The sequence below is a fragment of the Tachypleus tridentatus genome, chromosome 10 (genome assembly GCF_004210375.1).
Source record: "Tachypleus tridentatus isolate NWPU-2018 chromosome 10, ASM421037v1, whole genome shotgun sequence".
In the NCBI taxonomy this organism is placed as follows: Eukaryota; Metazoa; Arthropoda; class Merostomata; order Xiphosura; family Limulidae; genus Tachypleus; species Tachypleus tridentatus.
In genome coordinates this window covers 39,225,495-39,247,033 of record NC_134834.1, presented here as the reverse complement: position 1 = coordinate 39,247,033, position 21,539 = coordinate 39,225,495, and the positions used below count along the sequence as shown (strand labels likewise).

At 34.5% G+C, this 21,539-nt stretch overlaps 1 long non-coding RNA gene across 1 annotated transcript; it reads right to left on the bottom strand.

Annotated features, from left to right (window-relative positions):
* LOC143229101 (uncharacterized) lies at positions 1-17,218 on the bottom strand. The gene is made up of 3 exons (XR_013015666.1): positions 16,697-17,218; positions 7,294-7,339; positions 1-3,703 (listed from the first exon to the last, which is right to left on the bottom strand). It is a non-coding gene; the product is annotated as an uncharacterized LOC143229101 (long non-coding RNA).
* Between the last annotated feature and the right edge of the window lie 4,321 nt (positions 17,219-21,539).

Sequence of the window (21,539 nt, the reverse complement as noted above, 5' to 3'; positions counted from 1 at the left end):
ATATGTTCATAATCCCTTGTATAATAATAATAAGTATAATAACAGTAGTTATTTTCAGTATAATCATGAATCTGGTTATGTGCAGATCTCAATTAATGCATGGTCAATAAAGCCATTAAGTTGATTTTGTTTGAAATTCCTTTTTTTCCTTTGTTGTTCTCATAGTAAGTAACACCTGTTACTGCCCATAAATAACCGTGTTATATGCTATTGTGTAAAGATGTTGACAACAGTGTTTGTCAGCAGTTAAAGTTATATCTAAAGACTACAGCCCCACCTGGGTAATACTAATGACCAGTCATATCGTAGTGCACATTGCTCTGGATGAATTTAAGATTTCTTGGAAACTAAAATACCTGGTATTTAGTTATTTTGAAACTTCTCCTTCAAATGATGAGTTTATTTCTAGAATTTAGTATTGACAAGATAAACCTGGGAAAAACTACATAGTGATTGTCCAGAGTAAATGCTCTGCAAGTACATCAACTGTGTTTGTACTTAGTGCATTAAAAAAATAATTTATTTTGCATATTACTTACATACAATCTCATTATTCCATTTTACACTGAACCAATTAAGCACAGATTTTTAGTTGCACTTTATAATCCCTATCTTGAATGAATTTAGTGTTATTTGGCAGACATATCCAACAGCTCAAACATTCAACAAGAGAAAATCATGGTGATTTTATCACAGAATATTATTATAGAATGTGTTAATATTTATTGAAGTATATATTGCCCTTTTCTTGAACTCTTGCATTATTAAGGTTAAAAAGGGAACCATATTTTGGAAATTAGCATTTTTCACCACTTGAAAGGTTTATGGACAAGATGGATAGTCAGTCACTGAGAAATGATGGATCTCTGAGAAAGTTGTTGGATTTAGAAGTCCTTTTGCAAATGTATACAGTTGTCAGAACTTGGTGAGCTCAAAGTGGCTGATCATTTTCTCACCTATAACGGTTAACTTCACAATGAAAAAAGCATAATAAACTAAGGATTGATATTGATGCAAGAGAAACATGTATGTAGAATCTCTGTAATGGTTTGGCATCTAAATAGCCTGAGACTTAGTGGGGTAGTCTTTACAAGGCTCCTGTATTTATGCAACCTCAACATTTCAAACTCAGTTCTGATTACAGCCATTCATTGGTTAAGTAAATATGGAGACATCATTGGTTAAAACTATCCACCAACTAGAGCAACCACAGCAGCAGGTTTGATAGCAAGAGGCAAATGGTCAGTGGAACACAAGACAATGATGAGCCTCCTAAAACCAGGAGATATACTGTTTGTCTGCACATGGCCCATGGATGAGTTTGGGGTCAAGAACAACTCATGGTTGAACTTCCTAAAGCACCTCATTGTTCCACCATTCTAGATCAGGAACTTACTACTAATTTCTGTGTTAGGGTGCCTGAGATACTGTACCATATATAACTCTTGATGTTTCAGATGTAAGAAAAACTTATCGTGCCCTTACAGATCCTTGCGAGAGAGGCTAAGCAGATTTCTCCCTTGATGTTTGATGGTATATCTATGAAAGATCTCAATCACTTCCATAATCATCTCAAACAGGTTTCTGTCTGGAATGAAAAGTTCAAGTACAAGCAATGCAGTGTCTGATATTGAACCTATATGGTTTACTGCTTGACTCAGTCAAACATTTATATCAGAAGAAAAGAGCAGAGTGTACTTGTCTGGTTATTCATAATAAGCTAGATGAAAAAGTGTCAGATTTAGAGACAGCAGTTAGCATCAACAGCTTTCAGATTGATCTGACAGGGTTTAAACCCCAACATCTGCAGCAAGGATGACTATTATGTCAACAACCCAATAACTGATAGGATATGGTGACATGACCTACAATGGGAAGTGTATCATATAAATAATGTTTTAGCATTTGGTCAAGTCTCCAGGCTGTATTGTGTTTGTATTCTTTACAGTCTAGCAAGAAATCATGTTATGAAAAAGTTCAATCAGAATTTAAAAAAAGCAGATCTAAAATTAAAACTAGAGAAATATTCTTCATGACCTGCATGTAGTGTCATATAGGTATTAGTGATGAATCATCAACCTCCACTAATATAAATAGATTGACTAAAATATAAGACTATGATTTAAATTTGAAGCTTTCTTAACTTTAATCATATTAAACGCATAAACATTTTTGAATAAAAAGTAGGAATGGAAACACCAAAATGTAAATGAACAAGGTATGATTGAGCATGATAATATTACAGCATTCGGTGATTTTTGACACAGAATTAACTCAAAGTAGGTGTAACAATCATTTCACCAATTTCTGCTTTGTGTTTGTTTGTTTGTTTTGGAATTTCGCACAAAGCTACTCGAGGGCTATTTGTGCTAGCCGTCCCTAATTTAGCAGTGTAAGACTAGAGGGAAGGCAGCTAGTCATCACCACCCACCGCCAACTCTTGGGCTACTCTTTTACCAACGAATAGTGGGATTGACCGTCACATTATACGCCCCCACGGCTGGGAGGGCGAGCATGTTTAGCGCGACGCGGGCCCGAACCCGCGACCCTCGGATTAAGAGTCGCACGCCTTACGCGCTTGGCCATGCCAGGCCTTTCTACTCTGTGTGCTTCTGGTAACTTAGTAATTGTTCAAATTAAATAAAATGTACATACAGCTAAATTTCCCTGGTGTAAACTTTGTTTCGGCAACGAAGTACAGATACACCTTTGTAATCAAATTACGCACAACATCATAAAGGGGTATTTGATGTTGCAAGCGAGACAGGAAGTACCAATAGTCATACATTGCGTATGTGAGAGATTATAGATTTTTGATTGGTAAAAGATGGATCAAACGAATAGTATCAAAAATCACGGATCTTTGAAATTGTTAAATTTCTTAAATACTTAGAAATGATTAGCTATTGATAAAACTTAGTTCAAGTCTATAATTAGATCAGAGTTAAAAGTCAAACACAATGCAAGAATTGGTGGAACAACGACCATACTCACACTTAGCTTGTATCATGTTAAAAAAACTCCCAAGTTTTCTAATGTTATCATGCCCATTAATATATTGTTTCCTTACTTTTTGATGTTCCCATTCTTACTTTCTATTTTATTCGTTTTACATATTAACACTTTCCTCATATTTTTTTTTATAGTACTAAGGCTCAAGAACATTTGAGCTCTAGGCCTGTACTTCTCGTAACGTTTGTTAACACTATCTATCAACATTTTCTGGCTTTTTCTGATATATTTACTATAGTTTTTCTTTCATCTAGTCAAAGTGGCAGCATTTTCATTGGCTGGAGTAATGGCTAAAGCTTATTTCACATATTTAGCATTAATCTTTTTAACATTACTTCTAGTTTTGCAATAATGTTCTCTTTGCTGAGAGAAACACTCTTTAAGGTTATCACTCTGAGGATCGTGGTTTCGAATACAAACATGCTCGCTCTTTCATCGGTGGGGTCGTTACAATATTACAATCCATCCCATTATTCGATGGTAAAACAGTTGGCGGTGTGTGGTGATGACTAGCTGCTTTCCCTCTAGTCTTACACTGCTAAATCAGGGACGACTTGCGCTGATAGCCTTCACGTAGGCTTGCGTGAAATTCAAAAAAACATGTAATATATCTTTTTTTTTTTACAGACGCTCCGTGACGAAAGGACTAGTAAAGTGCAAATTTCCCGAGGCATCAATCGCTCATCTGGCACTGAAAAAAAAAAAGATAATTTTTAAACACGTGTATACATTTAAATATTCGCATATCTGATTGGTGTTAATCGGTTTAATTTCCTTTACAAAATTATATTGATTAGAACGATTTTATATAGCCATTCTTTTTTCTCTTTTTTACAAATATTTGTTTAACGTCCCCACAAGGAAAAGAGCAGGATTTATTGTTAAATAAGATGGAATACTCAGTTGTCACGTTTGTAATTTGATCTCAAACTAGTCAAGATATAAACTAAAAGTTTGTATTTTAAAAATTCAGAGCTACGAGGTCTGTTAAAAAATACGCGGACTGATGTCATAAAACAAAATGTACTTTATTTAGAAGTTACAGGTCTGGGACCCCTTCAAAGTACTCTCCTCCCCAACGCACACACTTATCCCAACGGTGTTTCCACTTGTTGAAACAGTCCTGGTACGCTTCTTTTGCAATGTCCTCCAGCTCCTTCGTCGCATTTGCCTTAATCTCGGGAATCGTCTCAAATATTCTTCCTTTCAAGGGTTTTTTGAGTTTGGGGAACAAGAAAAACTCCCAAGGAGCAAGGTCAGGTGAGTAGGGGGGGGAAGAACAGTGATCGAGTGTTTGGCCAAAAACTCACGAGTTCTCAGGCACAAATTTCGCAGCAACGCGGTGCATCTTCAATTTTTCGGTCAAAATCTCGTAACAAGATCCAACTGATATCCCACACTCTTTAGCAAGCTCCCTGACAGTCAGACGTCGATTTGCCCGCACCAGGGTGTTGATTTTGTCGACGTGTGGGTCGTCAGTTGACGTGGAAGGACGTCGAAGACGCTCATCATCTTCAATGGACTGTCGACCATCCTTAAAACGTTCATGCCACTTGAAACATGTCGTACACTTCATAGAAACATCACCGTAAGCCATGTTCAGCATAGCAAAAGTTTCAGTCGCAGATTTTCCAAGTTTAACACAAAATTTCACAGTAAGTCGTTGCTCCTTCAGGTCATTCATTCTGAAATCCGCCAAACGAAAAAATCGCACTTCACTTAAAACCGCGTAGCTAATACACAAATGAAGATATCTGCAATCGGAAAATGGCGTCGTAATCAGCTGATCTTTGCGAACCTAGCGACACCAAGCGGATTCCCCTGGAACTAACTGGAGCCGCGCAATTCAAACAGTCCGCGTATTTTTTGAACAGACCTCGTATGTTATAAGCGCTATGCCGCGGCGAAAAACACAGAATAAGAAAATTAAATGGGCCCGGCATGGCCAAGCGTTTTAAGACGTGCGACTCGTAATCTGAGGGTCGCGGGTTCGCATCCCCGTCGCGCCAAACATGCTCGCCCTTTCAGCCGTGGGAGCGTTATAATGTGACGGTCAATCCCACTATTCGTTGGTAAAAGAGTAGCCCAAGAGTTGGCGGTGAGTGGTGATGATTAGCTGCCTTCCCTCTAGTCTTACACTGCTAAATTAGGGACGGCTAGCACAGATAGTTCTCGAATAGCTTTGTGCGAAATTCAAAAATCAAACAAACAGAAAATTAAATAGTACAATGCAACTGCTACAACGCGCAACATATCTTTTAATACGGACAGTCACTTACAGATATCATAAACACACTTATTCTAATCATTTGGAAACACCAATACACATTTGTTTACAAAGTAAAGGACTGTTTTCATCTGAAATTATCTTAACCGACAGAGAAATGGTTAATCAAAGTAAAAAGAACACACCTTCAGACGAGTCTATTAAATCTGAGGTTACAGCGACGGAAATATATGTTGGCAGCGGCGGCAGTACTTATAAGTTATCAAATATTAGTTATATGTATAAAGAATAACGATGATTGCTAAGGAAATGCTGGCATAGTTTGTAGGATCATTGATTAATCAATGGCATCTTACCTTATCTCCCAAATATACTTTTTACAATGATCCATCTCTTAATGTATAAAAAACTTCATTAATTCATTACGGAAGTACTGTAACACTATCCGTATTTTTAAAACATATGTAATATAATAAAACATATTAAAGAAAAGTATAAACATAAGATGACACAAGTTAAAATATATATAGAATCCTACAGAAGTGCAATAACTCCAAACACCTCCAGCACATACGTAGGCCGAACTATCTGTTTTTGTGAGGTAAAAATATCCTGTCACTAAAGTATGTTCATTTGAACATTCGACATTTGCACTCTCCCAGTTGAATAATTATCTGCCTAATTACACAAACCAAAGAAAGACTGAGTGACCTCTCTTTCATACATATTCATTATGACACAAATATCAATATTGAAACTGCATGTAAGTTATTTATGGAAAAGCAACCAGAAGAATGTTAACATGTCATTTCAGTAGTCTATACATGTACGTATATGATAGCTCATGATTGAAATAGTTTATATGCTATTGTTGTACAGAGTTGTTTAAATTAGTAAATAATTTAACAATTAATAACTACTTTATATTTAGATAGTGCAGTACTTTACTGTAATAAAACATACATACATGGCACTAAGAAATTCGTCGGTTCAAGAATGATAGAGATGAAATAAAAATCCTATGACCCAAAAGCTTTCGAAAGGAGGACCTTTCTTCTCAGGGGAACTGGAAGTGGTCTTATAAAATATACATATTTATCTAATTAAATCTAGCTTCCCATGCAGTGTTCCAACAAAATGATGAGTTGTTGATTTTACATTGGATGTTTGTCGATTTTATGTGAACAACCATGAAACTGTTTACACAATATTCCACGCAAAATTTTCTCGAGATTTAATCTCATAGCACCGATCTTTTACAATTTGTTTTTAGAGATGTGCCCCCAGACCCCCATGGCATTAGCATGCTTTGCATGCTGATTGTGCTTCGCACAATATGCGTTGACTTTTAATCTCACAAAGTAGAACTCCTTCCAAACATTCTACGGACCTGGCCTTTATAAACACACAAAATACGCGTAGTAAAACGTATGTAAGAGAAAAACATAAGTTTGGTAAAATTATAAAACACCAGATTGTTTTATTTATATCAGTACGTTATGTGTGATAGTATCACTATCCAATTCTGGAAACAGCAGTAAGTATGCCATATAAGTTAAATATTGGCGGTGGGTAGTAATGACTAGTTGTCTTCCCTCTAGTGTTGGCCGGGCATGGTCAGGCGGGTTAAGGCGTTCAACTCGTAATCTGAGGTCGTGGGTTCGAATCCTGGTCGCAACAAACATGCTCGCCCTTTCAGTCGTGGTGACGTTACAATGTTATGATCAATCCCACTATTCGTTGGTAAAAGAGTAGCCCAAGAGTTGGCGGTGGGTGGTGATGACTAGCTGCCTTCCCTCTAGTCTTACACTACTAAATTAGGGACGGCTAGCACAAATAGCCCTTGTGTAGCTTTGCACGAAATTCAAAACAAACAACCCCTCTTGTGTTACACTACTAAATTAGGGACGGCTAGCACAAATAGCCCTTGTGTAGCTTTGCACGAAATTCAAAACAAACAAACCCTCTAGTGTTATACTGCTAAATTAGAGACGGCTAGCGCAGATAGTCCTCGTGTAGCTTTGCGCAAAATTAAAAAAACAAACCAACTATACCCGGGAAATTCCTGGCTTCACCAATTTTTCTTCATTGTTCAGTTCCCTGCAAAATAATAAAATAAAACTTAATACCTCATGATAATTAATAATATAATGTCATCATAAAAAGTGCACGCCCTAAGCGTCGCAATGAGATACTTTTATTTTCTTTTTCCTGTTATTTATTCTCCATACACAAGATGCAAACTAAAATCATTCTTACGAAATAGCATCGATTATCACTCACATGAAATAGTGCCAACCATCATTCATGCAAAATGGTGACGACTATCACTCACATAGAATAACGAATATTATCACTTAATCAAAATAGCGACACCATTATGTACACGAACTACTGAAGATTTATGGTGTTCTTTTGGCAATCAGAACCAATAACTCGTCAAGGTGAAAACTAGATTTTATTATTTTTCCTCTGTATCACGAGGAAATGTGCATACATGATATATTTTTAGTTCTCAGGAACATGAGAAAGTTTAGGACATACATAGTTTTAAGAAGAGGCGAATAAACTAAGGAGTAAGGTGACTACCCCACAGTAAGCACCAAGGCTGCAGGAGTTGTCAATCAACACTCCTGCGGCGCTAGTACTTAGAATTGGGTCTCACTTGCTGGATTTAATAAAACACTGCTTCATTCATATCCATCAAAATCTCGAGAATTTGACCACTTTCCGACAGTCCTTTGACTTGAGTCTCACGTTTAAAGATATTTGGTCAATGTTGGAACAAAGTACCTCATCAAGAATCCAAACATAAAAACATACTAGTGGTGGTACATGTAACTGGATCATAATTGTTTCTTGAGACATTGTCGCAACGTCCAGCCTCGCCACGGTTCCAAACTTGTGGAAACATTAGCGGTGGTACTTATAATTAAGTTACGTTGTTGCTTTTTGACGTATTGTTGCACCTCTTCATAATTTCAAAGTTCCAACCGCTCCGATGGTGCTATTTAGTAAATCGGTAATTCTTTAATTATTGTTGTAGCAACAAGCTTCATTAAAAGTCGAACTTTAAACTTTCCACTCTGAAACCAGTAGCTCTTAAAACTGAGTTTTACTACTGGTTTCTGAAAGATTGTTACCAAGTTTTATCACAAAGAAGGTTCAGCCACTCAACATCACACACTTCTGTTCTGTTCTTTGAAGTTAGATTCAATCAATAATTTACTTTGCTACGAAGTATTTTTACTGATGTTCAGAAAATAATATAAAACTCTTTGGTAATAGACGTTAATCCTTGAATTAAAATTAAAATGTTTTATCAGGTTAATTTTTACAATTAAAATACTGTTACTATGCTACGCTTTCTCAGGTTGATTTTATTACAAAAATACGTTTACTGCATTGCGAGTTAAGAGGCTGGGTTTATATTAAAATACTGTTATTATGCCATACTATAACGAGTTGACTTTGCACTAGAATAATGTTGCATCACTGTTATTTAATTGACGAGATCTTTTAAATTATCTAGTAAAACTAATTCAAAGTTCACTCCATGTAACGAAAATGAACTTTCTTATATAATTTAATGATTTTACAAGCTCGAATACATTTAAACTTTTGTAATTTATTGTAGGCCTATATTACAAATGATGTTGAACGTTCTCTAACAATACTAGGACTAACATAAATCTTACAATAAGACTTAACATAAGACTTACAATATTAAAAATGTAGTGTACAACACCAGTGGCGTAGCCGGGGGGGTGGGGGGTGGCTGAGGGGTTACTCCCCATGGACCCAATTTTTTTAGACTAGACAAGTTTAGTTGCCACCTGTGAAGTTTCAAAAAGATCCGTGATTGCATGGCAGATAATTTCACACACAACAAATGGTCAAATGCAAATTTCTGATTGAACACTCTTCTAATACAGCAAGTTTTGTCAGAACTAGAGAAATACAATCGAATATCTATGAAAGGCTCGAACGCCTGTTCGTTCTTGCCAGGACATCTATGACACAGTTTGGTTCAACTTTAATATTACGGTGAATGTATAATGATGCCAGGCCATTCATCGATCTTCAATGGTGGTATTTCTCAAATACGTTTTGAGTCTTCTGAGAGTTGAAAACGAACGCTCCACTGAGCACGTTGACACAGGTAGCGTGACAAATACTTTCAACAGTCTAGAAATGACAAGGAACATTTCTGCATTGCACATTGCATATGCATCTATGATATTTTTGGTCTATTGTTCACAAGTGATTTGTACCAAACCCTAAATTCACCTACTGCAGCTAGTGAAGTGCTGTCAGTGTCAGCTTTGTATATATTGACCAACTCTTTAATTTGGTCACATTGTTGTGCTGTAGGTTCTGACCGTTCTGTGGTAGATCCTGATGGTAGTAGATACATGAAGTTTGTAAGGAGAGTTTTGTAATTGGACAGACGGTCACATACTTGTGAAAGAAAGTGATCAACAAATGGTACAAATACAACAATACGAAAGTACTCCTCAGGGCTAGTGGTTTGTGGGTTAGCACGATACATCTGTCTTTTAGCCTGCCTTGGCATTATGATGTCAATTTGAAGCTCACTACACAGAAAATGTTGTTTAATTCATTCACAGTATTATTTCTGAGTGAACGGATTAAATCTTCCACTATTTCTGCGTGATGCATCGCAGTACCTAAATCAATGTTCTGTTGTTGCAGTAAGTTGCACAGAGGTAAACTAAAGGAAAACAATTTAGCAATGGTAAGTAAAGTGATGATGAATTCTGGCTGTGCTATAGAACACAATAATTGATTGGCTTTCGTGGCAGAATATCTGTCTTACCAACCTGATATGGTCTCAAGGGCATCTGCAATTGCACGTATTAACTTTAGAAAGACAATGACTGAGCCATGTCTCTCAACTCACCGGGTGGGGCAGAGACCTTTCAAACTTTTTTTTCGATTAAGGTGCTTTATTCTCCACCGAAAGAGCCAAAGTGCTTTCGTTTGGGTGTATTGAGAAAGTTTTCAATGCTAGAAATTGCTCCCATGCAATTTCGCACAGGATCTTCTTTACAAGCATCAGAAATTGCACAGTTTAGGGAATGGGCACTGCAGTGTACATTGGGTGCAAGTGGGAATTTATCAGTTATATGTCTCTAGACACCACTGAATTTCCCACTCATAGAGGCAGCACCGTCGTACCCTTGTCCTTGCAGGTAAGCCATGTCAGTACCATATTTTGTCAGATTGGTTATGATAACATCAGCCAAGTTTCTGCCTGCCACATCATAAACAGGTATAAATTGGAAAAAATCTTCTCTCATTGCAACAGAGTTGTCATTGGCATGCAAATATCTAACACACAGCAAAAACTGTTCAATGCCTGAAATATCTGTTGTTTCATCAGCTAATATTGAGAAACACTTTGCAGCATTAACCCTGTTGACCAAAGCATCAAGAACATGAGTATTACAGGCATTGATGATTTCATTTTTAATTTGAGGATTCAGATACGTAGCGTTCCTCTTTGTACTCTTAAGGCTTGCTGAAAGCTTGACATCACCTTTTGCCCTGTAGCGCAAAATTGCCCGAAAATTCTCATCATTATTGATGGGCTCCTCATCAGTTTCACCAACAAACATTGAACCAGAATCATATTTTCCCCTCAAAGCTAAACCCTGTCTCCCACACAGCAATACAGTATCAATAATAGGCATTAAATATTGCCGGTTCCGTTCAATTTCTTGCTTGTAAGCTGCATCAAGCTGCAAGTGCACAGATGAACTTGTGTTTACGACCTGCAGACAATTGTTAGCCTTTTCTTTGCTGTCTTGGTGGTACTGTTTCAATTCATGTGCTTTGAAGTCTTCAACAGCCTTCTTCCAGTTTGTGTATGGAAATTTCACTAGTTGTCCCAATTTCTGGCTTCCAACGCCAGCACCATCAGAAGCAAAAAGACACAGCAGTACTTGCAAAAAGCACCCTTTGCATGTTGACTGTAGAGTAGCCATCTCCACTGTGAAAGCCAATGATGCTGTAAACGCAGCTTTTTTGGACCACACTGGGGGAAAATATAATAACTCCCTAGCTTCCAGGCATTCTCTAGGAGGCATTTTTTGGTTTCAGCGTTTATCTAAAAGAGACAGAAAAACGTAGTTCTAATTCAGTTATTTTGCACATAGGAAAGTTTGTTATGAGAGTACTATCACCTCGAAGAGAAAGGCTTAGAACTGTATTTTACAGAGCAGGCCTAACATTCTGTGGCTGTATGCCTACAATCACTAGCAGCAATGAATATTCAGTCTAAAACTCATCAGAGTGTTTGCATGATTTTTAATACAAAATTAATATAATGAGGAGTCGACTTACCTGTTTACCAATGCTGACATCATCAGAAATGTAATTTCCAATGTCCCAGACTGGACATGAGGGGGTAGTGGCAGCACTGGTTGAAGACCACGGTGATGACTCTGACAATTCAGTTGACAATTCTGATTCAACCTGATTGGCTGCAGCAGATTGGTCATGTTCAGTCTCATGAATGGGTTTAAAGAACCCATGCAGTGTCTTTTGCTTTTTCAGGCTTGACATAGTGAATGATTGTTTGTCACAACTTCTGTTTGTCAACGTCACATTCACAGTACCATTGGTGCCATCTATAGTGAATCATTCACTATCATACTTGATACTTTTTGTTCATTCTTATGAATGATTCACTATAGATGGCACCAATGGTACTAGGTTAGTGCCATGGTGCTGCCAGCTTACCACGGTGCCACCCACTGTTTATTTGTGAAGTTAATTCTTGAAATCCAGGGAATATGAACATACACTGTCCATGATATTTGAATACAGATTATAGACACTATACATATATTTTGCCCTCTCCTGAGTGACTCTGTATTTCATATGTTGATGACAGGACTGTAGGCCTACTTTGCTGGGCCTGATAACTTTAAGTTATGTATTATATATATAGGCCTATATATTTATTTATGATTAAAAAAATAAGACAAACACCTCAGTATGCCATTCTGAAATTTGCCAAAAAGGTGGTCTCAAAATGCATAATTCAGGCTTTTCTTTTATGTTTTTATTTTAAAATTTTCCGAGGGGACTTGCCCCCTGACCTCCCAAGCATGGCTTCGCGCCTGCGGCGCTTCCATCAAGCACTCAAACTAACCCCCCAATGGCCATTTCTGGCTACGCCCCTGTACAACACTACCCCATTGCTCAAATGTGAAAGCCTTTCGACAAATTTCATATATAATAATAATTATTATTATAAACAGCCCATTCTCAAATTATTTTGCTAGTTTTCTATTCTAAGGTCCTTAGTATGTGTCCCTTATTTCCAGTGGTTGTATCATCACTGGGAGAGCTCTTTCTAGATAGACAATTCAGTGAATCCACTGGTGGATCCAACCTCAATGATTTTCTCTGAAAGTAGTCTCAACAGGAACTCCAGGCTTCTCAGCAGATTAAGTTTTACTGAAATTATTCAGTTTGCTATTCTTTCATCAGTGTTCTTCCAAAGATGATCATTGTGGATGGCACATACCCTTTAATCTCAATGAAATTCAGGTTTTGTCAGCAGTTACAGCGTAGCCAACATTTGCTTTATCACAATCCAGTTTAAACATTTCCTGGCTAAATTCGGGTATAACACTTTTATTTTTCATATCCAGGATAACTTTTTAACCATCAACCATTCATGACATATTGGAGTATTCCTATGAACTTCTGCCATAAATATCTAACTTTTTGGTAGCACAGTCACCACTGTTTTTATTTTCACTGAACCCCCGATATAGTGACTGTCATGTAGCGCCCAAATATTTTCTGGTCATAGAAGATGAAGCTATCTGTAACTAGTCTAGCCTCGCATTCGTATCTAAACATTAAGTCAGTTCCCAATAGGCACTCTTCATCAGTATCAATTATCACACGTCATGAGGTGTAGAGCAGCTTCCAAGGGTAAGGGTTCCCTTTTTATGGAATTTTATGTCCCCCTTGATGTCTGCAGTGATCCCTTTTCTTTCTTTTTTTTCTGGAGGCAACTTTCACTCATTCATCTCCTCCGTTAATTCACTAAGATAATCATCTGTAGTTGTAAAAACACTGTCGGTCAGAACACTGCAAGGTTTCCCATCAATAAACTTGTGACCTCGTTGATGATCTTCTTCAAATAATGACTCTCTTTTCTTATTTTGGATAGTTGGAGTAATCCCAGGTGAACATCATTTCATAAAGGAAACTGAGTCATGTTTTCTTGATTTCTCATTAGCTCTGCGTTTGTTCTTCAATCTGGTTGGGCTTTGTCGTTTTGGCTTAATAACAGCTTTCAATTTCTTACAGTCTCAGCTGTAATGGTTAGGTTATGCTTATTTCTGGTATCCTACGAGAGAAGCTTCTATTCCACACAGATCTTTTTCCTGCTGTTCCTGGCAACATATCCCTTCAAGTTATACTTGAAGCATCTTTTGTGTTGTTGTTTATTTCTTGTATTCTACTTAACTAATTATCTAACTAATAATTTAAGTTCTACATTATCAGTAGGGGAATTGGTGTTTCTTTACTACAAAACTGAATACCCTAGTATATTCTAAATGGTGCAGTTAGTAGCTTACATGCAACTTTGATGAATTTATGTTCTATCACCAGCTGCAAAATTTCATTGATAGATGTACATCTATTTTGTTTCAGTATGATTCTCATATTCTATCTGTCATGTTTTTTTATAAATTGGTCATGTACCAGCAAAACAATAATTTCACATAGAGTATCTGGACGAGTTAATTAGGTAAACATTTCCAAATCTTCTGCAAGTTCAGTTAAAAATTCATTTCTCCTCCATACCCTGTTCTGGAACTTTGGTCTAGATGTTTGATGCAACACCTCCAAACCTATTGTGTAAGGCAGCAACCAATACTCTTATGATCCTTACCTGGAAGGTTACTTAACCCTCTCAGAATTGGTCTCATTAAATGAACAGTAAAATGTATAGCTTTTTGTTCACTACCATGCACCTTCTCATCATAGTCTAGATTTGTTTATTGGTTGATGATGAATTGACCGTATAAATTCTGGAGCTAGATTTGGTAGTCTCATGGCCAGAATAATCCAGTAGCAGAAATAGAAATAAGCCAAATAAGTCCTATTCTATATATCATATAGATGGCACTTCTGGCTGAAACTCCTACGCCATTGCAGAAAGATATATGGCTGGTTTACCCTTTCATTTAATCATTTCCTTACCAAATGTTTATTTTTTCAGTGATGTTATTTTCTACCTCAATGATGCTCGTTTCTAGCTCATTAACGTATTTCTTCACTTCGCTTTTGAATCCGTTAATTTTGTTATTACAGCTTTGCCATATTTTTTAATTTTATCATTTCAGTTTTTCTACATTTCTCTAATTTTATTGTCGTACTCTCCCCATTATAATAATGCTCATTCAGTCAAATTTATTTTCGATTTTAAGTCTTATTCAAATAGTTCATCTTTCTCTTGTAACTCCTCTCCTAAATTTCCGTTATATTATTTATGTTTTATACTTATGCTTATTAGTCTTCTTTAAAGTTTCTGTATAATTTTCAATTTCTTTCTTCCTGACCTTGTTTTAATGAACTTTGCTTTCACTCTCTGACCTAGTAGTCATCATCTCCACCAGTTGTAATTTATTCAAAGTTTTTATTCATTTTCGTGAAAATACGATCCTATTTCTGACGCCTATGATGTAATGTTGTTTTTTGGTTGGCGGGTTATTTTCAATTACTTGGTGAAACTAACTTAATATTTAGTCCAAATAACGATATCAAATTACCTTATTTTCAACTATAACCAGCTTGAAAACTTGTACACAGGTGTGAGTTATTGTAGTCTTGCCTTATAAATGACGTTCAAACCTCCCTAAAAATTCCTCCAGTGAGTAGTACAGCGGTATATCTGGGTTTCGATATTCATGGTGAGCAGAACACAGAGAGCCCATTGTTTAGCTTTGTGCTTAATTACAAACAAACAAAATCCCTAAAATTTTAGTACTAAATTAAAATCAACTCCCTTATACAAGATAACTCAATATGAACAACAACAAATACATGAAATTGCACACACTGAGTCAGTTCTATTTTGAAAATAAACTCTATACATATTCTTGACTATCTCTCAAAAACATTTATTCTGTATTCATAATCTAGTTTCGAATGTTGGAGAAAACTTCACATCCTGTTAGAACTTTTTAAGTGTTTTAAACCTATATTAATCTCATGCTTCCCCTAGTTATCATACAAATTACAATGTCAAAAATATAGCTTGCAACAATACTTTTATTGTACTATAGTATGACAACTAAAATACAAATACACACACCAAAATATTTATGATAATTTTAAATTATAGTATCTGAAACAAAAATGTAACTTATATGAAATCATGTTGAAAATTGTAGTCAAATTTATATGTTTTTACGTAAATATGTAAGACAAGACTTATAAAAGAAAAAAAAAATCTAATTTTTCATTTTCCATTAAACATTTTATTCGGTGTTTTGTTACTGCAGATGTTTGTCAACTATCAGACCTATTGCCTAAACTTTAGCATTTTTATCCTTTTTTTGTATCACAACCGAAAAAAAACGCTAAGAATTTGTAAAATTGTCATAGTTCTAGATACAAAAAAGATTAAACGTTTATGTTTTAAATTCCAAATAACCTTTTTTAATCACCAGATTTGCTCCTCCCAAAAAAGGATAAACTTATAAAACTAAAAAAAAAGCTGTAATTTAATTTGTTTCACATTTATTCTGGATCTATTAGACTACATCAGTCTTCTATCAATATCGGACAATACTAAAATTTTCATTATTTTCAGGCAATACCAGAATCTTTTAACTAACAATTCTGAGAAATCATTTCACTTCGATTCACATAAATCGTTTCTAGGATATAAATCATAAACAAAAATAATTACCACTGTTCTCAATCGTGAAACAAACTGAAAAAAATAATAACCACATTAAAAGACAGGTATTCACCGAAAGTAAATAACAATAGCCGTTTATACAAAACATAAAATTGAAAAATCGTTACTTTTAGACAATGAAATATCCTTTTTAAAATAATATATATATATAATTGTTTAGTAAAAACTAAATTCTGGGAATTACGTGGAGGTAGAAGCTGTTCGCTCTGATATTGTTGCACTTTGAATGAAATATCCACTTCAGTTGGTTATATATTTGGTTTCTGGTGTCCATTGTCATTCCAAGTTTCATAATTTCAAGGAAATGTAAGTGTTTGCAACGTACAATGTAAGCTTTAGTGCTGTGTCTGACAATAATATATATATACACTACACAATTTTAAAACACTAAAAAATAAAAAAAACAAGATATGAACATATGTTTAAATTTAAAAGGTATAATATTTTTGGAAAGAAAATTTATTATTACTTACGAACAATTTTAAGACTTCGCTCTCTGTAAACGACCCACAGATCGACAACAGTCCATTTGGGGTTTTGAAGACAAGAGTAAGAGTAGCTGTATATTTTTCTAGTCGTTAACATAAGTTAACTAGTCATTTCCTTGTCAACCAGACAGTAGAATTAAGTTTTAAGTTAATCAGTTATCTCATTGGTCAACTCAAAGAACTGGCTGATTGTTACACCCTTACTAACATTTTAGGCCATGGTCGTATGGAAGCTATGCAAAAGGTCGATCTTACAACGAGTAGGGGAGAAAGTTTCTTAATTAGAAAATTGTCGACTTAATAAGGATACTATGCAAGATTCACTACATGTACGGAGAACTGTGTATTATTTGAAATTAACGGTTCTCTTTCTCGTTGCAGGAATGTCTCAGTTTTATACCTTTTGCTTACGATATTTTGAATTGTGAACAATTTAATACAGGACTGGGATATATATAAATATATTAGAAAATGAAATATTCGAAATAACATATTATTTCTGTTATGCAGAAAAAACAAATAAAAACATATTAATATTATGCATTGTTGTTGCTTTTTCATTTTTAGTGTTAATACTTAGATTTGTTTATAAAATTGAAAATTTTATATTTTTTATTGCGTAGTAGTAAATAAATTAATATAATGAGATTTTCAAATAAATTAAAATACTAAAGTTTTTGGTTTTTTACGTTCAGTTTTTTATAACAACGGGTCAAACCCGACTTAAACGTTTAGTGTGTTGAATTGTGAATCTGAAATTTTATAGTTCACGTCCCGTTATAAAATAGTTTTCTAATAGTAAAGTCATGTTGACCTGTCTGCTGTGTCGACCAATGGAAATCGAATCGTAGATAATAGCGTTGTAAATTCGAAGGCATGCTACTGTACCAACAAGGTGCACATTGTCATGCGATACATATAATAATTGTTCTATGCACCTTGTAGCTGTTTTATAAGAGTGATAGTCAGGTCCCACAATTTGTTCGAACAATAATATTTCAGATGTTGGCAGTGTTAACTAATTGCTCTTCCTCTATCACGTTGAAATTAAAAACAGCTAGTTTAGATAATTCTCTTGTAAGTTCCATGAAATTAAAAACAGCTAGTTTAGATAATTCTCTTGTAAGTTCCATGAAATTAAAAACAGCTAGTTTAGATAATTCTCTTGTAAGTTCCATGAAATTAAAAACAGCATGTTTAGATAATTCTCTTGTAAGTTCCATGAAATTAAAAACAGCTAGTTTAGATAATTCTCTTGTAAGTTCCATGAAATTAAAAACCAAAAGAGCTTATCGTCACCTAACAGTCATCTTATTTGTTTGTAGTTAAGCAAAATCTATAGGATGGGTCGTTTCTGCTGTGCCCATCACAAGTATTGAAACCTAGGTTTTAATGTTATAAGACTCCAGATTTATTGCTGAGCCACTAGGGACGGAGACTTATAAGGAATAAAATAAATTTTGCTAACATCGAAAGTGAACTTATACATATTTTATTTAGATATTTTTTTATAAATAACATATTTGTTGTTATATATGTAAATATTATAAAAGGTTCTTTTGTTTCTGTTCTATAATTCCTAATATTATCTATTCAAAATTACAATATGCTTATTTGATTTTTATGAAACTATTCAGAACTTGGAAATTAAATTGTCGAAGAGGGAAAAAAACACATAAGTCCAAGCATTTGTGACAATTTCGGAAACTCGAAAATAAAATAAAGAATGCGTCAAGGTCTACTTCACGATTAAAAAAACAAACAAACATCATTGCATATATATTGAACAGGTAATAATGCCTTTATTATATAACAAGTGATTATATTGTTCAGTTACAAGCACAGAATGTTGGAACAAAGTTTATGACACTTTTCTATCTCATTTTCTTAAAAATTAGAACTTTGCACTATATTTTGCAGGTAAATAACAATAATCTTGCTGTGCTTGAGTGTTCGTTTGCTGTTCTTAAGCATACAACTACACAATGGGATATCTTTGCTGTTCTTACCAAATATTGAAACCTGACATTTTTAGTGCTATAAGCCCCTTAGAATAATCGCTGAGACATCGATGAGCTCCTCGAATAAGGTAGTATTAAGCAACGAAAGTCCTTGGTAATGTCTAAAAAATATTTGAAAATATCGTTCTGCTAGTTTGTTATTTCGAAACAATGCAATATTTGTTTGATCAAAGCTGAGAAATGGACAAATTTTAGAGTAAAGTAACAGAACTTTTGTTTTCGTTAAACAGCATTAATATTTTTAGAAATTTACGGATTTGTGTATGCGTTTAAGCACGCGTAACAAATATTCTTTTAGTTTGTCGATTTATATTGTAAAAGTTGATCCCCTACGTACATGTTTGGCCACGTCTGAAAAATATTTCTATGGGCATCCACGAAAAGAAAGATTAGATCTGTTAACACACTAGTCCCGGCATGGCCAGCTGGTTAGGGTACTCGACTTGTAAACTCTGGATCGTGGGTTCGAATCCCCATCATATCAAACATGGTCGCGCTTTCAGCCGTGAGGGCGTTATAATTGGACGGTCAATCCCACTATTCGTTGATAAAAGAGTAACCCAAGAGTTGGCGGTGGCTGGTGATGACTAACTGCCTCCCCTCTAGTCTTACATTACCAAATTAGGGATGGCCAGCACAGATAGCCCTCGTAGCTATGCGCGGAATTCAAAACAAACAAATACACTTTTAATACACTAAGAATGAGAACTGCAACAAACATTTGGTTGAATTATGAAATTTTAAACAAGAGTGGTTCTTTATATTTGAATTAGTTATATTTCTCAAATAATGAACATTTCTTAATAATTAAGTGAGTCATCTGTCAATCTTTAAAAAAAAAAAGCTGTTTGAAAGTTATGTATATTTTCAGTTTTAGATGTTGGTTTTTCTTTGTACCGTTTGAATTTGAACAGGATACATCTACCAAGGATCTACGTATCTGCTAATACTTTTATTTTTATAGAGAAGCAATGTGTATATCATAAGGAGACTAATAACAGAAAATAAGGGACAGAATAAAGTGAATTAACGACTTTTTTATAAGTTGTGTCACTTTAGGAACAATATCTTTCATAACAGTTTTTATTTCCTGTACAAGTTTTATAGCATAAATAGATGAAGAGCAAAATATATTATAACGATAATTCTACGAATAAATATGCATATATAGATTAAGGGCAACTGACTTGGTTTAATTTATTTACAGTTTAATAAAAGGTAGTTTAATTTTTTTAATTTTATCTGAAGAGCATCTGAATATTTGACACCATATTTTCTATTTGAGGGAGAAATTTATATTTTTTTGCTGTTCCTCTTTTGCCAATGTTATCAATTTATCTAGTACTATCTATTTAACAATAAAATAATTTTCGTAAATAATGTCAAATTTTCCATCACTACTGTAACTGTAAAGTTTCAAAGAAATCATTTGAACGTGCAAATCACTAAAAATAAACTGAGATTATTTTCACTTTTTCGAAAGGCAACTTTTAAAATAAAATAACATACTATATTTTAAAAAAAGTGTTGTTAATAATTGCTTTTCATTTTATGCTCCACTTGTGTGAGGTTCTACACAGTTAAAAATTTTGTAATAATTTAATTATGTTAATAATCTGTAAAAAGAGAAGTCGTGTAGGGTTCACTTTACTATATCCTGTGGTACTATGATATTCCAGTTAGATAAACTTATTTAATTGTTGTTCATCCTTATTGTACCGTCCAGAATGTGTATAGTTTAATTCAGATATTCATAGGAACTTCCTGCTCGCAGAGAATCTCTCTACATGATGAAAACGTTTACAGTTTGTTTCAAAAATTCATAGACACTTCGAGCTGGCGAATTGTATTTCTAAGCTACTTTTTACGAAAATGATAATTATTTTATTTTTTCAGATATACAGTGATTATTTCACCATCACTTGAGTGTTTGTTTGTAGTTAGAAAGAACGGAATAATACTACCGCTACTATATAAATAATACCAAATCTTTGGAATTTTTATAGCTATTCTGAGTGCTGGAATGCCATTTTTCCGATGTTTCTGAACAGACCTAAACACACATCATTTTATAAATAACACATTTTTAGCTGTTTTAGGTTGGTATTCTATTTTATTTTTTGCACGAATAAAGTTATAAAAAACTGAGTTTGTACGTGTGCTTGTAATTAATTATTTTCCTAAAATTGTTAAATATTAACGAATACAGGATACCCAAGCGAATTTCATTTCTAATTTACACCTTTTATCATGTGTTTTTTCTTCTTCTAACAATAGGTATGTCAGGTTTATTTAAAATGAGATTGATAGATAACATTAAAATGAAATAAATTGTAAATTTTACTGTCCTGATGTTTTTAAGTAGAAAAATACAAATAATTTTGTGTAACCAAAGTAAATTTTTAAACGGCAGTGAATGATAAAAAACTTCCAGATGTGGAGATGCCTATCATTATATGTATTCAGGACAAAAGAAAAATGAAAGGAGTTCATTTACTCTTTTCATTGTTTATCAGTCTAATTTGTAATCATTAGTAATGAGATCAAAGAAAGGACCATTGTCTTTTTATTCTTTGAGCTGTCTCTGTATCAAATAAAATTATGGTTAGTAAGGTATTTATATATTATTTTCTCTTTCATCATCGGCTGGTTTTAAATGTCAATAACAAACTTCCGTATATGAATGCAATTATTCAGTTTGTATAAAATATTAACTTATGGACAAAATAACTTATATATTAAAAGAATAAAATGATAGTCTTCAGCCGATACAGTGGTAAGTTTATGGATTTACAACGCTAAAACCA